At 35.2% G+C, this 18637-nt stretch overlaps 1 long non-coding RNA gene across 1 annotated transcript in view; it reads right to left on the bottom strand.

Annotated features, from left to right (window-relative positions):
* Window positions 1–18637, bottom strand: part of LOC112859350 (uncharacterized) — a 232304-nt gene that overhangs the window by 172294 nt on the left and 41373 nt on the right. The window contains exon 2 of the long non-coding RNA XR_015246924.1: window positions 16462–16586. This is a non-coding gene — a long non-coding RNA (uncharacterized LOC112859350). The remainder of the gene's footprint in view (window positions 1–16461; window positions 16587–18637) is intronic.

Here is an 18637-nt window from a genome sequence, read left to right as displayed (position 1 = left end):
TCCCAAAGATACCTGGCTCTCCACCATAAACTCTGAGATTAGTAAACAAATCTCCCTCCTGTTTACCCAGGCATTTTTTAAAACTGCTGCTTCTGTATTGTATGTCAGTGGGGCTGTTTGCTGTGCTCTTTTTTTTTTTAATTAAAAAAATTTTTGTTTTACTGTTAATTTATTTTTGAGAGACAGACAGAGCCTGAGTGGGGGATGAACAAAGAAAGAGGGAGACACAGAATCTGCAGCAGGCTCCAGGCTCCGAGCTGAATCATTTGTACTCAAATAGTGTAGGAAATTATGGACAAAATTATTTTATAATCACTATAGTATGAAGCATATATCCTTTCTTTAAAATGGAGTTGAAAAGCTCTACTTGAAATTCACATTAATTAAACCGATAATTTTCCAGAGCATTTCAAACAGAGCACATCTGGGTTATTAATACAGCACATCTATAGACCTGGTAAGTCTTTGTAGCCCACAGATCCACTCCTACTACCACGACCACTGCTCGTTCTTTCCTCTTGTGCTCTAAAATTTCCTAATGCCCAACTTTCCCCCCAAAGATTTTCCATGTTTGGAGTTGATGATTTCTAACTTCTATGCATAGTTATGGTCTGAAAAAGCTTATGATCTTGTATTTCAAGTTATGCCTCTCTGAATATTGATTGTGGTCTGAGAATTAATAGATACAATGGCTTTCATATCACAGACGTGCTTCATAAAGATTTGCTACTAATGGTACTAGTGACTTGGAGATTATTTACTTGGGAGATGCTGAAATGGGTCCAGCTCTGGAGAACCTTCTATATCTACATAGATTTCTTTAGGTATAGAGACATTCTGGGATGTTTAGACTTTTTTTTCATACGATAAAGGTAGTGATAGTATTACGTTTTTCACATTTCTATGATTTTATGCTTTGCTTTAATTGCAAAAAGTCAGGTCACTGAAATGGGACCAATATTTGGTGAAGCCAAATAAATAAAGGGCAAAATAATTTAAAACATTACGGAGTTTTCCTATTCTTTCAGGACAGCTCCAGTGGCCTAAATGACCTTCAATTAGTACCTATGTAGTGCTTGGGACTGAGGAAGGACTATGAATATATGGATAAGGTAATTTTTTTAAACACCAAAAAGAATTGTACAAATTTTTCTTTAAAACGGCATTACTGGGTAATTAACTTAGAATATTTGAGAGAGGTTCCTGTAAATTCTTTCTACAATTTAAATCCATATACATTAAGGGAGTTTAATGAGCATAACCTGTTCTTGGAAATTTAATGACTCATAGCAGATGTTTGAATTACATGATAATGGCAACAATTTTGGAACCTGGAGAAAAGTTACATAAATTGTTGTGAATTTTCTCTCTATGGAAATAGGGATTAGGAATAATATATTAAAGTAGTTTTCCCATGATATTACAAGCTTCATTGTGAATGGACAAATTTACGGAGGCTGAAGAGCTGAAAGAGAGCCTTTGAATGGCATCTGTGTACTACAAACACCCTCAGAAAAGTTCATCACAGTATGCTATGCACTGACTCAGCATTCAGCTGGCAGAGTGACAATGAAACCATAGGAAACGGGTAACAACTACCTCACCAACCTCTCAATGTGTCACAGAGTAAGCTAAAGTATTCAACAAATGCTCTAATGCCTGAAATAATAGCAATACTGTGGGTAAGAAATCATGTAACGTGAATATTTCCACATCTGTTAATCTCAAATGATGCTAATAAAAGTACGGTTATTTCTACTGGGTATATGAGAACAAAATCTATCAGCCAATTAGCAACAGAGCTAAGAATATAAATTTCATTTTCTAATCCTATTTCATTTCTATCATACCGTGTTGAAATCAGGCAGCAAAAAGCTCTTTGCTTAATTAGAGTGAATTCCAAGATAAGCTTTATCACCAAAAAGGGGAAAAAGCATAGCGTGCAAGATGGAGCTTTATTCATTCTATTGTCTCCTCTTCCCAGTCTTAACCTATAGCCCTTCAGTGTCTAGTCGAGGCAATGCAAATCTTTCTATCCTTCAGAAGAGTAATATGGCACTTAAAAATACTTATTATCTGCGTAAACGTTGCCAAGTAACAACTTTTGAGTGTCGGTTTCTTTGTCAAGTATTTGTAACCTCAATCCTTGCTTTGTGGGTAGTTATCAGCACATGAACGCCTGTAAAACACTTAGACACTTAGATGCTAGTCAATAAATGAAAGATGCTATTTTTAAAAAAAGAAAAAGAAAAAGGAAGATGTTATTTGCTGCCTGCTCAATCTAGAGATTCCTCTTGGATGGTATTGCTGAACCATCTTATGATCACAATCGTCATATGACCATAATCTGGAGGGCAAAACTCAGAAAACGTCTTTCCCTCAGTAGGCCCACACCAGCCCTTGCAAAATGTGTACGTCCTCATTCCTCTCTCAACCCCAAAAATCTATGTCTGAAATAACATCATTATCTTTTCTAGCTGCAACTGCCATCAATCCAGTACTGAGCAGGCCAATACCTCTTCAGCAAACTTATCTGCACCTAACTCATTCTTACTAATAGGAAACATTATTTCCTGAAAATGTCATTGATTCAGCACTTTTCTGCAAAATTTATAGTGCATTAATGTTAGCAAGTGACATATATAAATGAATGACTCCACAAAAAAATAAAATGCTAACAACTGGACTTAAATGAAAGGGAAAGTTGTGTTTCTAGCATGTCATGTTTCCTAGTATTACACTTTTTAAAATGTCAGTATCGTAAGTCCTTACCCTTTGCCTAGAAAAAATTGCTTTCATGCCAGTAATGAAGAGAATCACTTGTGTTATGTCGAGTGATTTTTAATGATCAATAACAATACTTAGCACTTATGTAGTGGTTTTCATCTTCAAACCACTTTACTGGCATTAAACAAATTCAAGAGGCTGTCATTTTACTCACAAGAAAATCCATGGAATGAATGTCGTCATTCCAGATTACAGAATACGAATGGTAGAGGCATGGACTTCACACAAATCGCATAACGGCGGATCATTTTTGGAAGTTAGTTAAAATTATATCAGTTGTAAACTTTACTATTTGTAAAATTAACAGATGATTTTTTACGGCCAAATGTGTGAGAATACAAAGACGTGTCAAGAAGAAAATCAACCTGCATAAATGACTCCCAATATCATTATACATGAATAGACATTAATGTTAATAGTTTCTTCTCATTTCTAAATGTCTATGTATCACTGGTTTATGGCACATAGATTTATTTTCATCGTGTGCATAGTCTTTGTAAATGAGATCAGAATGAATACCTAGTTGGTTGCCCTCGTTTTTCACTAACAGGCATGAATATTTTTTTAAAAATTCAAAAATGATTTTTCATTCTCATACACATTAAGGTTGTATGAATGCACCAAAATTTACTTTGCCATCTTCTCTTAGATATCTAAGTAGTTTTCCTTTCTTTTCTGCTACTATGCATAATGGTAATTTATACCTTTGCACACATTTTTCTGCCTTACTTACTGATGAGTAGGAATATAAATATAACTTTAAGATGTCATCTCTCCTGCTCCCCTCACAGCCCTCCACGCCCGTATTTAGGTTAAGTTTTAGGAACTGCTGGATCATGACTTGCAGTCTGAAAAACAATTGTTACTGCCACATGATTCTAAAAAAGTGGTTTGGTGGCCAACATTCACGAGTGCTGTGGACTAAGTAGAAAGTGTAGAAGTTCAAGATACAGGGAAGAAAGGCCTTTAAATAAGGCAGTGTCATGATCAGAACTGTGCTTTAGGAAAAAAAAAATCACTCTGACAGCAGTTCTGAAGAGTTTTGTTTTGTTTTGTTTTGTTTTGTTTTGTTTTGATGGAAGCGGTTTTGCCCTGGAAATAGGAAGATGGTGGCAATAGTGTAATCATCCATGAGAGAAGAGGAGAGAATAGCTAGCTGTACATGGTATCGACTACAGAAGCCACTGAAGGACATTCTCCATCCTTTTTTTAAGGACACTTGAGGCCTCGTGTAGATGGTCCACACGTGAATCATCGACTTCGATAAGGCCTCCAAGCTAGTAGTTTTGAGCTTCTTTATCCTGCTCAGTACTAGTCCTGCTCCCCTCCTGCTTTCGATACGCACATTGAGGAGTTAAATGCATTTCAGTCTTTTACTAAGTCAAATATAAAGATTTAAATATTCACAAATGTACATGAAATATCATATCAGGAAACTTAAGTAGAGTTAGGATTTAGGATTTTGGATTATTCATAGTTCAAGATTTTTTAACCAGTTCTCCTCTAATGTTATAGCTCCCTGAACTCAATACACAGAGGTTGAAACTCTAGTGATTTAAGTTAGAAAATCAGTTTTCCTAAGTAAGTAAACTCTTACAATCATTCATTTAAGCACTATTCATTAAGTCACATTTAAAAAAGTAATGCATTTCACTAATAGCTACTTTGTAAAAGGAAGCTTTTACAAAGCTTTTTAAAGTTAGTTTTCTAAAGAATTTATAGAATTAAAATGATTAATACACATATGAAACATATTTGACTAAGGGATGAATATTGGCATTTCTTCCAACATACCTATATGCCAGGCAAGAATCTCACAAGAAATGTTCCAAAGGAAAATTTGTTACGTGCTTGAAGATGTCCTTCAACACAATGATAAGACACTTCCTTTAGTTTGTTTCTGCAGTTATATGATTAATAATCTAAGCTTCATAAGTATGCATGCTTCTTTTCCATATATTCTTGAATTCTGTACAACATTTACACTGAAAGACACCATTCATCCTTCATCTTTACTCCTTCATACCACCATTGGTATTTTACTTACAAGATACCTTTCCATAGTGATGCTCATTGACTTAGAAGCACACTTGCAATTGTGGGTCAAATTTTATCTAACCTACATCTGTTAGCCAGGAATGCATTTTTCTTTCTCTGCTTTCAGAGTCACCTTTCAGCAGTCTTGTTGCTGCACTTTCCAGCACACCACACAGAGGGCAGAGGTGGGATTGTAAGGGGCAAATGCCATCATCCTGAAAGCAATCTCAGGGCCAGAACTATTGCATCAGTTTTGCTGTTTTGTTGTTGTTTTGGTTAAGAGTCAAGAGCCAGCTAGCAACTAAAAGTGCACATAGTGTAAACAGCAATTAACTGAGATCCAACATAGTAGCAATATTTAAGAGAAGATGGGGAGCTGGCATGAGGGTTGGCATGGGTATAATGTAATGAGAATGGATTCACCATTTAGTCATGGAATGGTAACCACCACAGCAACAATGAATATGGATTTCATATTGAACCTAGACTTACTTTCGACTGTAGAGCTCAGATAAGAGCAATTCCAAAAAGTAAGATGAACTTAGAAGATTCACATTATGGCAGATATCCAGGAAACAGAAAGTTTTAAGCTGTTCAGAAAGATATATCTGTATTGTCAGCGGCTAAAAAGATTATGACTAATTCTTTTACAATGATGATCTAGATACACATGTACTATAATAATAGTTTTTATTTCTTACTTTTTATTAACTTGTTTTTATTTTTTTTTAAATTTATATCCAAATTAGTTAGCATATAGTGCAACAATGATTTCAGGAGTAGATTCCTTAGTGCCCCTTACCCATTTAGCCCATCCCCCCTCCCACAACCCCTCCAGCAACCCTGTTTGTTCTCCATATTTATGAGTCTCTTTTGTTTTGTCCCCCTCCCTGTTTTTATATTATTTTTGTTTCCCTTCCCTTATGTTCATCTGTTTTGTCTCTTAAAGTCCTCATATGAGTGAAGTCATATGATTTTTGTATTTCTCTGACTAATTTCACTTAGCGTAATACCCTCCAGTTCCATCCATGTAGTTGCAAATGGCAAGATTTCATTCTTTTTGATTTCCGAGTAATACTCCATTGTATATATATACCATATCTTTATCCATTCATCCATCGATGGACATTTGGGCTCTTTCCATCCTTTGGCTATTGTTGATAGTGCTGCTATAAACATTGGGCTGTATGTGTCTCTTTGAAACAACATACCTATATTCCTTGGATAAATACCTACTAGTGCAATTGCTGGGTTGTAGGGTAGTTCTGTTTTTAATTTTTTGAGGAATCTCCATACTGTTTTCCAGAGGGGCTGCACCAGCTTGCATTCCTACCAACAATGCAAAAGAGAACCTCTTTCTCCGCATCCTCACCAACATCTGTTGTTGCCTGAGTTGTTAATTTTAGCCATTCTGACAGGTGTGAAGTGATATCTCATTGTGGTTTTGATTTGTATTTCCCTGATGATGAGTGATGTTGAGCATTATAATAATAATAATAATTTTAAATTTAGATAAACTTCACATAACATAAAAACTCATCATTTTAACCTTTTTAAGGTGCACAATTCAGTGGTTTTTAGTATATTCTCACTGTCATGCAACTGTCATCACCATCTAGTTCTGAAACTTTTTCATCACCTCAAAAGGACACCTCACATCCATTACTGGCAACCCCCAGACCCCGGCAACCATCAGTTTGCTGTCTGTCTCTATGGTTTGACTCTTCTGGATAATTCATATAAACAAAATGACAGAATATGCAGCCTCTTGCTTTTGGCTTCTTTCACTTAGCATGTTTTCAAGGTTCATCCATGTTATATAGCAAGTAACAGTACTTTTTTTTTTTTTTTTTCGAGAGAGAGAGACAGAGTGTGAGTTGGAGAGGGGCAGAAGGAGAGAAAGAGAGAGAGAGAGAGAGAGAGAATTTCAAGCAGGATCTGTGCTGTCAGTGCAGAGCCCAACGTGGGGCTCAAACTCATGAAACTGTGAGATCATGACCTGAGCTGAAGCCAAAGGTTAGATGCTTAACCGACTGAGCCACGCAGGTGCCCCAGTACTTCATTTCTTTTTAGAGCCAAATGATATTCCATTGTGTGGATACACCATATTTTATTTTCTCATTAATCAGTTGATGAACAGTTTGGTTTGTTTCCACTTTTTGGCTATTACAAATAATACTGCTAGGAACATTCTTGTATAAGTTTTTGTGTGGATATATGACATCACTTCTCTTGGTTACATATATAGTGGTAGAATTCCTGGGCCATGTGCTAATTCAAACTGCTTGAGGAACAGCCAAATGTTTTTTCAGAGACCACTACTATTTTGCAAGCCGATTAGCACCACACAAGGGTCTAATTTGCCCAATCGTTGCCAACATTTGTTATTTATCTTTTCCCCCATTTTTATTGGAGCCATTCTAGTGGATATAAAGTGGTTACTCATTGTGGCTTTGATCTGCAGTTCTGTAATCACTAATGATGTTGGGCATCATTCATGTGTTTTTCAGCCATTTGTGTATCTTCTTTGGAGAAATGTGTATTCAAATCCTTTGCCCATTTTTAATGGGGTTGTTTGTTTCTTCTTGAGATTTTTTTTTTTAAATTGTGATAAAATAGATAAAACATATAATTTACCTTTGAAACCATTTTACAGGGTTAAACTTCAATTCAATGGCATGAGGTACATTCAGAATGTTGCGCCATCATCATCATCTAGTTCTAGAACGTATTTTATCATCCCAAATTGAAATCCATATCCACTGAGTAGTTACTCCTCATTCCCCTTACCTTACCTCTGAAATCACAAATCTGCTTCCTGTATTTATGGATTTGCCTATTTTGGACATTAGCATATAAATGGAATCATAAAATATGTGATGTTTAAGGTCTGGCTTCTTTTACTTAGCATAATGTTTTCAAGGTTCACCCATGTCATAGCATGTATCACTACTTCTTTCTTTATTATGGCTGTATGGATATACCATGTTTGGTTATCCATTCATCCCTTGATAGACATTTTGGTTATTTCCACCTTTGGCTGTTGTGAACAGTGCTACCATGAGCAATTGCATACAATTATTTGTTAGAATACCTGGTTTCAATTCTTTTAGGTATACCCTTAGAAGTGGAGTTGGTAAGTCATATGGTAATCATATCTTTAAATTGATGACAAACTATTTTCCACAGTGACTGCATCTTTTTGTTAAGTTTTAAGAGTTATTTATGTATTCTGAATACTAGAATCTTGTTAAACATATTATTTTCATATATTTTCTACAATTCTGTGGGTTGTATCTTCACTTCCTTGATAGTGTGCTGTGATGTGCAAAATATTTCAATTTTCATGAGGGCTAATGCATCTATTTTGTTGATGTGGTGGTGGTTGATGCTGCAGTTGCTTGTGCTTTTGGTAACATATATACAAACCCATTTCTTTGTCTAAGATTATGAAGATTTATACTTATATTTCCTTGTAAGAAATTTACATTTTTAGTACTTACAATTGGTCACTGATCAACTTTGAATTAACTTTTCTGTATAGTGTGAGGTAGGGGGTCAAAATTTATTATTTATTTATTTTGCATGTGTCTATTCATTAATGGGTATCATTTGTTGAATGGACTATACTTTCTCCATTAATGATCTTGGCACCCTTGTCAAAAATCAATTGGCTATAGATGTATTCGCTTATTTCTCTATTATCAATTCTATTCTATCGATTAATTTATTTGTGTATTCTTATGCCAGTACCATGCTGTTTGATCACTGTGGTGTTTTTCAAGAAAGTACGAGTCCTAAAACTTTGTTCTTTCCAAAGATCGTTTTGGCTATCTGGGTTCCCATGCAATTCCATATGAATTTGAGCATTGGCTTTTCAATTTCTTCCAAAACAGTGGCCGTTGGATTTTTTTTTTTTTTTTTGAGAGAGAGAGAAAAGCATGAGTGAGGCAGGGAAAGAGGGAGAGGGTTGGGAGGGGAGCCTGGGTGTGGGGCTCAATCCCATGACCCTGAGACCATGACCTGAGCTGAAATCAAGAGTCAGATGCCTAACCAACTAAGCCACCCAAGCGCCTCATGGCTGTTGGATTTTTTTTTTTTTAATTTTTTCAATGTTTTTATCTACTTTTGAGGCAGAGAGAGACAGAGCATGAGCAGGGGAGGGGCAGAAAGAGAGGGAGACAGAGAATCTGAAGAAGTCTCCAGGCTCTGAGCTGACAGCACAAAGCCCGATGCGGGGCTTGAACTCACAAACTGCGAGATCATGACCTGAGCCGAAGTTGGACGCCTAACTGACTGAGCCACCCAGGCGCCCCAGCTGTTGGATTTTTATAGGGATTGCATTCAATTGTAGACTAATTTGAGGAGTACTGCCATTTAACAACATTAAATCTTCTGATTCATGAATATGATATCTATTTATTTTGACTTTTTTTTCAACGTTTTTTTTTTATTTTTTTTACTTTTTTTTTTTTTTATTTTTGGGACAGAGAGAGACAGAGCATGAACGGGGGAGGGGCAGAGAGAGAGGGAGACACAGAACCGGAAACAGGCTCCAGGCTCTGAGCCATCAGCCCAGAGCCTGACGCGGGGCTCGAACTCACGGACCGCGAGATCGTGACCTGGCTGAAGTCGGACGCTTAACCGACTGCGCCACCCAGGCGCCCCTATTTTGACTTTTTAAATGTCTCTCAATAATGTATAGTTTTCTGGGTACAAATCTTACGCTTCCTTAGTTAAATTTATTCCTAAGTATTTTCTTCTTTCGGATGCTATTGTAGACGGAATTAGTTTCTTCATTTTTTTCCAGATTGTCTGTTGCTAGCATATAACAATGGAACTAATTTTCATATGTTAATTTATATCCTGCAATTTTGCTGAACATGCTCATTAGCTTTAATAGTGTTTTTCTGAGTACTTTAGGGTTTCTGTATATAAAATAAAGCCATCAATAAATAATTTTACTTATTCCTTCCTAATTTGGATGGCTTTTAATTATTTTTCTTATCTAATTATCCTGGTTAGAGTTTCTAGTTCAGTGTTGGATAGATATGGTGAAGGCTGACATTCTTGGTTTATTCCTGACTTTAGGGGGAAAGCTTTCAGCCTTTCATTATTGGTTTTCCATAGATGTCATTTATTGTATTGAATAAGTTCCCTTCTATTCCTGACTTGTTTACTTTTAATCATAAAAGGATGTTGAATTTTGTCAAATGTTTTCTCTGCACATGTTGAGACAATCAAGGTTTTCTTCTCCTTATTCTATTCACATTGATTGATGTTGGAAAAACTTTGTATTCCTGGAATCATTTCTCTTGATAATTGTGTAAAAATTTTTCAATATACTGATAGACTCAGTTTGTAAGTATATATTGAGGAATTTTACATCCATGTTTATAAGGGATACTTGCATAATTTCCTTTTATTGGATTTGATTTGCAATCAGGGTAAAGCTGGCCTCGTAGAATTAAAAAGTGTTCTTTTCTATTTTTTTGGAAATGTTTGAAAAAGCTTAATGTTAATTCATGTTTGGTAAGAGACTCTGGAATGATGGCAGAGTAGGAGGATCCTAAGCTCACCTAATCCCATGGACACAGCTAGATAACAGTCACATCGATGCAGTTCACCCAGAAAACAACCAGAAGCCTAGAAAAACAGACTTTCCGCAGTTAATTCTAAAGAGGAGGCCACACTGAAAAGGATAGGAAGGTTAGAAATGTGGATCAGGAAGCAGATTCTCACTGAGACTAACAATAAATGGAAAAGATAACATAAACATGGAGAAGAGAAAGGAGCAGACCCCACACCAGACACACCAGACATAGGGGACCTACATTAGGAAGATGAGTCCCTATAACATGTAGCTTTGAAAACGAATGGGATATAACTTCAGAGTGCTGAAAGGAAAAAAAAATCTGCCATCAGAAACACTCTATCTAGCAAGGCTATCATCGCCCAGAATACAAGGAGAGATAAAGAGTTTCCCAGACAAACAAAAGTTAAAGGAATTTATCACCACTAAACCAACCTTACAAGAAATGTTAAAGGGGATTCTTTGAGTGGAAAAAGAAAGGCCACAATAAAGGCTACGAAAATTGTGAAAGGAAAAATTTCACATGTAAATATAAACATAATAAAAGGAGTAGATTAATCACTTATAAAATGAGTATGGAGGTTAAAGCCCAAAAGCAGTAAAGTCAATTATATCTATACATATCAAGGGATTCACAAAATAAAAAGATATAAAGTATGACATCATACATATAAAACATGAATGGGAGGAGTAAAAATTTAGTACTTTTAGAATGGGTTCAAACTTGAGACCATCAACTTAATACAGACCGCTATACACATATGTTATATATGAACCTAATGGTAACCACAAATCAAACACCTGTAATAGATACACAAAAAATAAAGAGAAAGGAATCCAAGTCTATCACTAAAGAAGTCATGGAACCATGAGGAAAGGGAAAGAAAACAAAACCAGAGAAGAACCACAAAAACAACTGTAAAACAATTAACAAAATGGCAATAAGTACATACCTATTAATAATTACTTTGAAAGTAAATGGACTAGATGCTCCAATCAAGGGACCCAGGGTGACTGAATGCATAGAAAACAAGACCCACTATATGCTTCCTACAAAAAACTCACTTCAGACCTAAAGACACATGCAGACTGAAAGCGAAAGGATGGAAAAAGACATTTACCATATAAAAAATGGAAGCAAAAAGAGGCTAGGGTAGCCATACTTACATTGGACAAAGTAGACTTGAAAACAAAGATGTCTTGTAACAAGAAAAAAAAGAAGGACACTCATAATGATAAAAGGGACAATCCAACAGTAAAATATAGCAATTGTAAATATTTATGCATTCAATAAGGGGAATGCCCAAATACATAAAGCAAGTATTAACAGGAGGAAAATGATGGTATTACATAACAGTAGGGGAATTTAACACCTTGCTTACATCAATGAATATAACATCCAGACAAAATCAACAAGAAAACAGTGGCTTTGAAACATTGGAAGAAATCAACCTATAGTGAGAACACTCCATCCCCAAACAGTGGAATACACATTATTCTCTAGTGTACATGGAACATTCTCTAGTATAGCTTACATGCTAGGCTACAAAACAAGCCTCAACAAATTCAAAAACACTGAAATTGTATCACACATGTTTTCCAACCACAATAGTATGACACTAGAAATCATTCAAAAGCAAAAAAAAATCTCAAAGAACACAAATATATGGAGGCTAAATAACACACTACTGAAAAATGAATGAGTTACCCCCCAAAAATCAGAGGAAATAAAAAATACATGGATTTTAGGTCCCCAGAATTAGATCAGGGCTGTTCAAAGCACTTATTCCCACAGTATGTCATTTCTTAGCTTTCCCACTCAGGATTTTGGTTGGTCTATTATTTGCCCAACAGTTACCCAGTGCCTCAGACAGCAGCAACAAATCATTTTCCTGTACATGTTTTCAAGAAATGCCCCTGGGTGGCAGCATAGTCAAGGACAGTTCCAGTTGGGTGAGATAAAGACAAGCCTTTTTACTGGGTCTTACAGGGAGCCACTAGACAGATGAAATAACAATAATTTGCAAGTCAGATTTGTTCTGTTTCTTATGGTACTAGTACAATGAGTTCAGGTTATTAATTTCAAGGCTTCAGTTGAGCTGGGGAGTGGGAGAGGAGTTTACAGTATCTTAAAGCACTCACTATTCCTACCAGGCTTTGCTCAGTGCTTAACTGGGTGGCTGTCAACTTGTCATTATTCTTCAGCATTCTGAATAAGTTGATTTTGGTAGTTCTTTACAGTTTTCTCATTTTTAAAAATTTTATTTATTTATTTTTTAGAGTCAGAGAGAGAGTGTGCACGTGCGTGCCCGTAACTATGGAAGGAGCAGAGGGAGAAGGAGAGAGAATCTTAAGAGACTCAATGGTAAGCACCAAGCCCAACATGGGGCTGAATCTCATGACTGAAATTATGACCTGAGCTGAAATAAGAGCTGGGCACTTAACTGTTTGAACCACCCAAGTGCCCCTTTACATGGTATTTTGAAAAAGAAATTTTTTTTATGTTTATTTTATTTATTTTATTTTATTTTACTTTATTTTATTTTTTGAGAGAGAAAGTGAAAATTGGGGAGGGGCAGAGAGAGAGGAAGAGAGAAATCCCAAGGAGGCTCCATGCTGTTAGCGCAGAGCCCGAGGTGGGGCTCAAACTCACAAACTGTGAAATCATGACCTGAGCTGAAAACAAGAGTCAGATGCTTAGCCAACTGAGCCACCCAGGCACCCTTTTTTGTGGTTTTTGTCAAGGGAAGGGTTTAGGAGTTCCTTACTCAACCATTTTTGCTGATGCATTCTTGTGTTATTTTTAACTGTGACTAAGATAATTAAAATAAACATTCATGTAAATAAATTAGAAATAGGAAGAAGAAAACATGAAGCATCACAACTGAGTTTGATTTGTAAATGTTGCCCAAGTTAATATCATCTTACACTAACCAGGCTCTTGCTCTGTGTTTCCCAAATAACTATATGTATATCACAGTATGATATTTATAATGTGTATATGCTAAAATTGCATATTAAATAAATATATTGTATTCTAACCAAAGCATAACAAATACAGTGTAAAGAAAGAAAAAGTTCTCAACAATGGTTATATTATTACCAACATTACTTATTGGCATATATTAAGCATTTTCAGAATATGCAGCTCTAGGGAAATTTGACCTAAAAATTATTTTTTCTACCTAATTAAATCAAGGTGATAATTAAGTATTTCCAGAGAGAGTTTCATCAAACTCAATAAGCAAAATAATAAAAATGCATTTGCTGAGATCTATATCTGTTAGCAACAAAATTTGCCAAACTTTAGGAGACAATCTTTTTTTCTGTCTGACCTTAGAACCTAAAATATTTTCCTAAAACTACTAGCAAAGTAATGGCTGGTTGTGTTCATTGTTTTTTTTGTGTGTGATGATATAAGCCTGTTTCTTGTGAATCATGTTATAAACATATTTCACAAAGGTTAAAAACAACTCTTTCAAAACAACTCTTTTAGTCCTATCTGAAATATATGGACTGGATCAAAATTTTGTAAGTAACAGTCTACCATATTCCAGTAACTAATTTTCAATCAAATTCTTTTATTGATTTTCAAAAATGTTTAAGACATCCTTTTTTTTTTTTTTTTTTTTTTTGGTAATAATTACTAAGGCATATCAAACTAAACATTTTCAAACCCGCAGGGCTGTTACCGATCATTTTACCTTTTCATAAACCCTCTTACCTTACTTCAAATATATTGCCAGAGATCAAATTCAGTTTCTTAGTCCCCTGTTGCTTAGCATCCTCAGACATTTGAGTTATATATAAATATACTCCTTATGACTGACTAACTGAAATGTATCTTAGATTCAATACAGTTAGTAGCTTAAAAACTGCAACTGTAAAACTTTGGTACCAAATAAACCTTATGGAGATGTGGTGTAAGTTAAACACGTATGAACTGAACTAAAGTAAGGTTAGAAAGCAAGCCTGGAGTCTTCCAATTTGTTGTTCCTTCCTCACCCCAACCCCTTGCACTCATGTTTCCCGGAGAGCTGTGAAGAACACCAGTTAGTAACAGTTGAGGTAGATTAAATATACCTGTTTTCATAACTTTGTTCACTTATATACTAACAATTCATTACTCATTACCTCTACCTACTGGGGCCAGAGTTCATCTAAAATTCACAGTAGAGGTAAGGATACAGGCAAATCACTCACCCTTAACAACTCTGTGCTGCAGAGAAGGAGGGAGGGTGACAGGTAGGACCTCAGGACCACCGTGGGAGGTGGGTAATAATAGCTCTAAAGATCTGGATCAACAGAGACAGTGTAGTTGATCTTCATTATTTTAAGATTCTGTATCTGTTACTTTGTCTACTTGCTAACTTTTATTTACAATTCCAAAATATGGTGATTTTATAGTCATATATGGACATGTGCAGAATGGCAAATAATGTGTTATCCAGCATGCACATATAGTAAACAAGTGTCCTTTTAGCAGGCTATTTAATGAGACACTTTTCACATTTTTGTGGGTGATTTTTCTGTTTAAAATGGTCCTGAAATACAGTTCTATTGACTAGATTTCCCAATATAAAAGAAATGTACATTATTTTCTTTGTGTCTATTGAAAAATTTTTAACCTGTTTTTCATGCATATTTTCTCTTTTCTTTAGCTTCTCCACAAAGCGGATCTTGCTCTAAGATTTTCTAAAATATCTTAGAGTGTAGACACATCTAAATGTATAAAAGTTGATCCAATACACCATGTCTTTTTATCTGTATAAATATACAATATTCTTTTATTGTCTCCAAAGTTTTGATAAACATGATCCTTTCCCTGAGAGATTTAATGTAATGAAAATAATTTTTACTTCCTGTGTGTTGCAATATCTTAAAGTAAATTTAAATATTTTAGAGACTCATTATCTCACTGTAACTAGAGAAAACTCCATTTTCAATAATGTTCTAGGGACTAATCTTGTCACTGACAGAGATGTAAAAATGGAGAAACATCATTATTGTCCTAATGGGGCTTAGAAATCTCCTAGTGGTGACGAGTTAAGTCTTTCAATAATTAATACAAATTAAAGAGACAAAAGACATTAGAATACTATAAATCAAGTGTTTTCATGGACCAAAGAAGTTGAAATTCAAATTTATTCATTTTTGTCTACATTTTTCAAATGAAAAGAGGGAAGCTGAGAGGAAAATAAAAGATCGCCTTTAAAAGACCAAGTTCTGATAAGAAACAGTGAAACAAAGGAGAAAGAGAAATATGTACCAGCAAAGAACTAGAGGATGAAGACATTAGCCAAGGGGCAATAAACAAGGACATCACATATTACTGTAACATTTTAAAATATTTACTGCATTCATTTACTGTTTCACTTATTTATTCGGTAAATATTTCTGAGTACCTGCTAGTGTCCATTGTTATTGAATGTATTAAAGGTACAGAGATGAGCAAAAGAGACTTGCCCTTTGTTCTCAGAAATTACGCATCTCTAAAATTAACAGAAAGATGTGCAACACAGATGTGCAAATATATGCATTTTCTATGTATAATTTCTCAAATACTTGAATAAAAATAAATTCTAGCATATTTGCTTATAAGTACAGACTATACAAAATAGGTGACAGAGAGACAGACAGACAGACAGACATTAGGAGATAAAGCTTCTAGAATCTAAGAATGGAATCTAAAGTCTAAGGAAGAGTTGATCCTCTGCCAGTGAAGTGCTTATAGTCAAACTGTTTCAGTAAATATCCAATATGCCAAGTACCCAGGCAGAACTTGCTTAATGAAATTATAAAACATAAATCATTGCTAATGTCTTAAAACAATATTGTTCTTAATAATTGTTACCAAATATTTAAATCCCAGCAAAACATAAATATTATAATAACGTAAATCCCAGAAAAATATAAATATCGTATAAATATTAAAATACTGAGTATAACTTCCGGATTGCACATGAAAGCTCAATTTAAACTACCTGCTTTCTCTGTGAAATCTTGAGCAGTAAAATGATAAGTCATGAAAACACGTTAGTTACCTTTTGGTTTGTGTAGAAACTGAATTTCATTCCACTTGATCCAGATTCTAGAATCTTACTTCTCTACTAGGAAGCCAGGAGTTTGTAGGACGTGGACTATTTCTCCTCTAGTGAACACTGCAAGTCTTGACCAAAAAAAATAGGTTTTTCTTACATATTTAAACAAGTCTTTGAAAATACATTTCAAATATACTACTTATGTTGAGTTCTGCCAATATTTTCTATATAGTAATAGCAATTCTGTAAAAATGAATGTCTAATGAATTTACTTTCTTTATAAGAAAAAATGTGAATTTATAAGAAATAATCCCACATTTAATTTTTCATTCTTATTTTCTAGTCACCAATTCTTCTTACTGAATGATGAATTACTCAATTCCTACCAAAAATTCTATATAAATTCCTATTTATTGGGCTTCTTCATGTTTAAAGTATGTTCTAGATTATTCACCAAGTCCTATTGATTCTATCCCCCAAGTTTCTCTTGAATCCACCCACTTCTTTTCACTCTACAGCTACCATCTTTAAAGAATCATTAACATTTCACATCTGGAATGCTGAAAAACCTTCAAACTGGTTTCCTGACAGCACCCCCCCCTTTGCTTACATTCTCCACAAAGGAAGATAAGAAATATCTGTAATATATTATCTCACTACATCACTTCTCTACTTAAGATTCTTTAATGCCCACTTACTTGTTTTAGTGTAAAGTTTAAAATCTTTAATAGGACTTGCAGACCACACTGAACTCTCTAGTACTATCTCCCTTATTCCTGGGTGTTCACACATACTGTCCCTCCTCTTTGAATGCTTTTCTTTCTTCTGTCCCATTATTACATTATTCCCTGGTCTCAAATAAAATATAACATTTATGGCAAACCTTACTAATTCTTTCTTTAAAACTAAATTATTTTTTGCATCTTCTGCTTAATGTGTGCAAAGCCACAATAGTATATCACTTCCGCTCTAATAACTAGGAAAAAACTGTAATTTACAAAATCGTAAATTTTCTTGAGTCCATCAGAGAGCTGAGGTAGCAATGTTGTCAAGTGAAACAAATTCCAAATAGAGACAATCAATCCAAAAAGAGACAGAAAACAAACTGTTTCACCTTTGGCTGAGCACAGGAAAAGGACATAGCTCCAAAAAAAAAAAAAAAAAAAAAAAAAAAAAAAAAAAAAAAAGAATAGTAAGAGATCAGGTAAAATTTTATTTTATTTATTTTATTTTTTTACAAGAACTTAAAGTCTGGTATTTATTTATTTATTTTTAATTTCATTTAATTTTTTTTAAATGTGAAATCTATTGTCAAATTGGTTTCCATACAACACCCAGTGCTCATCCCAACAGGTGCCCTTCTCAATGTCCATCAACCCCTTTCCCCTCCCTCCTACCCCCATCAACCCTCAGTTTATTCTCAGTTTTTAAGAGTCTTATGGTTTGCCTCCTGTCTCTTTTTTTTCCCCCTTACCCTCCCCCATGGTCTTTTGTTAAGTTTCTCAGGATCCACATAAGAGTGAAAACATATGGTATCTGTCTTTCTCTGTATGAAAATTTTAATGAATTCTTAAAGACCAAGAATGGCGTAGCATAACAATTTTTAATAACTGAAGTTAGAGACACAAGAAAAATTTGTATTGACTTAAAATCTATTTTCCATAGGTCTCCATTGAGTGCTCATGGGAAATATTGAGGGCTGGCAGAGGGTAAGGCATGCAAGCTGTGATTGTTTAGCTCTGGAATTACCTACTTCCTGTACACTTGCCTAATAAGCAAAAGATTTGCCTTAAGGCAAGTCTTCCACAGGCAAGGAGAGAACTAAGGACCAGGCTGAGAGGAATAGAAGCAAGAGTTTTCCTCTCTGGGGAGACAGGCAAGGAATTTTCTTGTATCCAGATTCCTGCACAGCTGCAAAGCAGAGGTCTGATGCTGCTGAAGGAGGGGCAGGAAATGCTTAAGGTCCATCATAAACTCAGCTACTTTGGTGAAGGAAGTACAGGGATGCTTAGAAAGCCACACCCCAAAACCATGTTCACAGGGCCTGCCTGAGTCTGAGACTGAGCCACAAGACCAAAGACATGCCCACCTTACCCTTACTGTGATCTTAACACCAAATAATGAGCAGCAGGAGAGTGCTTCCAGAGAAGGACCAAGAGCACGGGGGAGCCCCCAATGT

This window comes from Puma concolor, chromosome F2, assembly GCF_028749965.1.
Source record: "Puma concolor isolate L17-30 chromosome F2, mPumCon1.1.hap2, whole genome shotgun sequence".
Taxonomy (NCBI): domain Eukaryota; kingdom Metazoa; phylum Chordata; class Mammalia; order Carnivora; family Felidae; genus Puma; species Puma concolor.
Note: the sequence above shows the minus strand (reverse complement) of the source record. Positions and strands in the feature narration are given on the sequence as shown.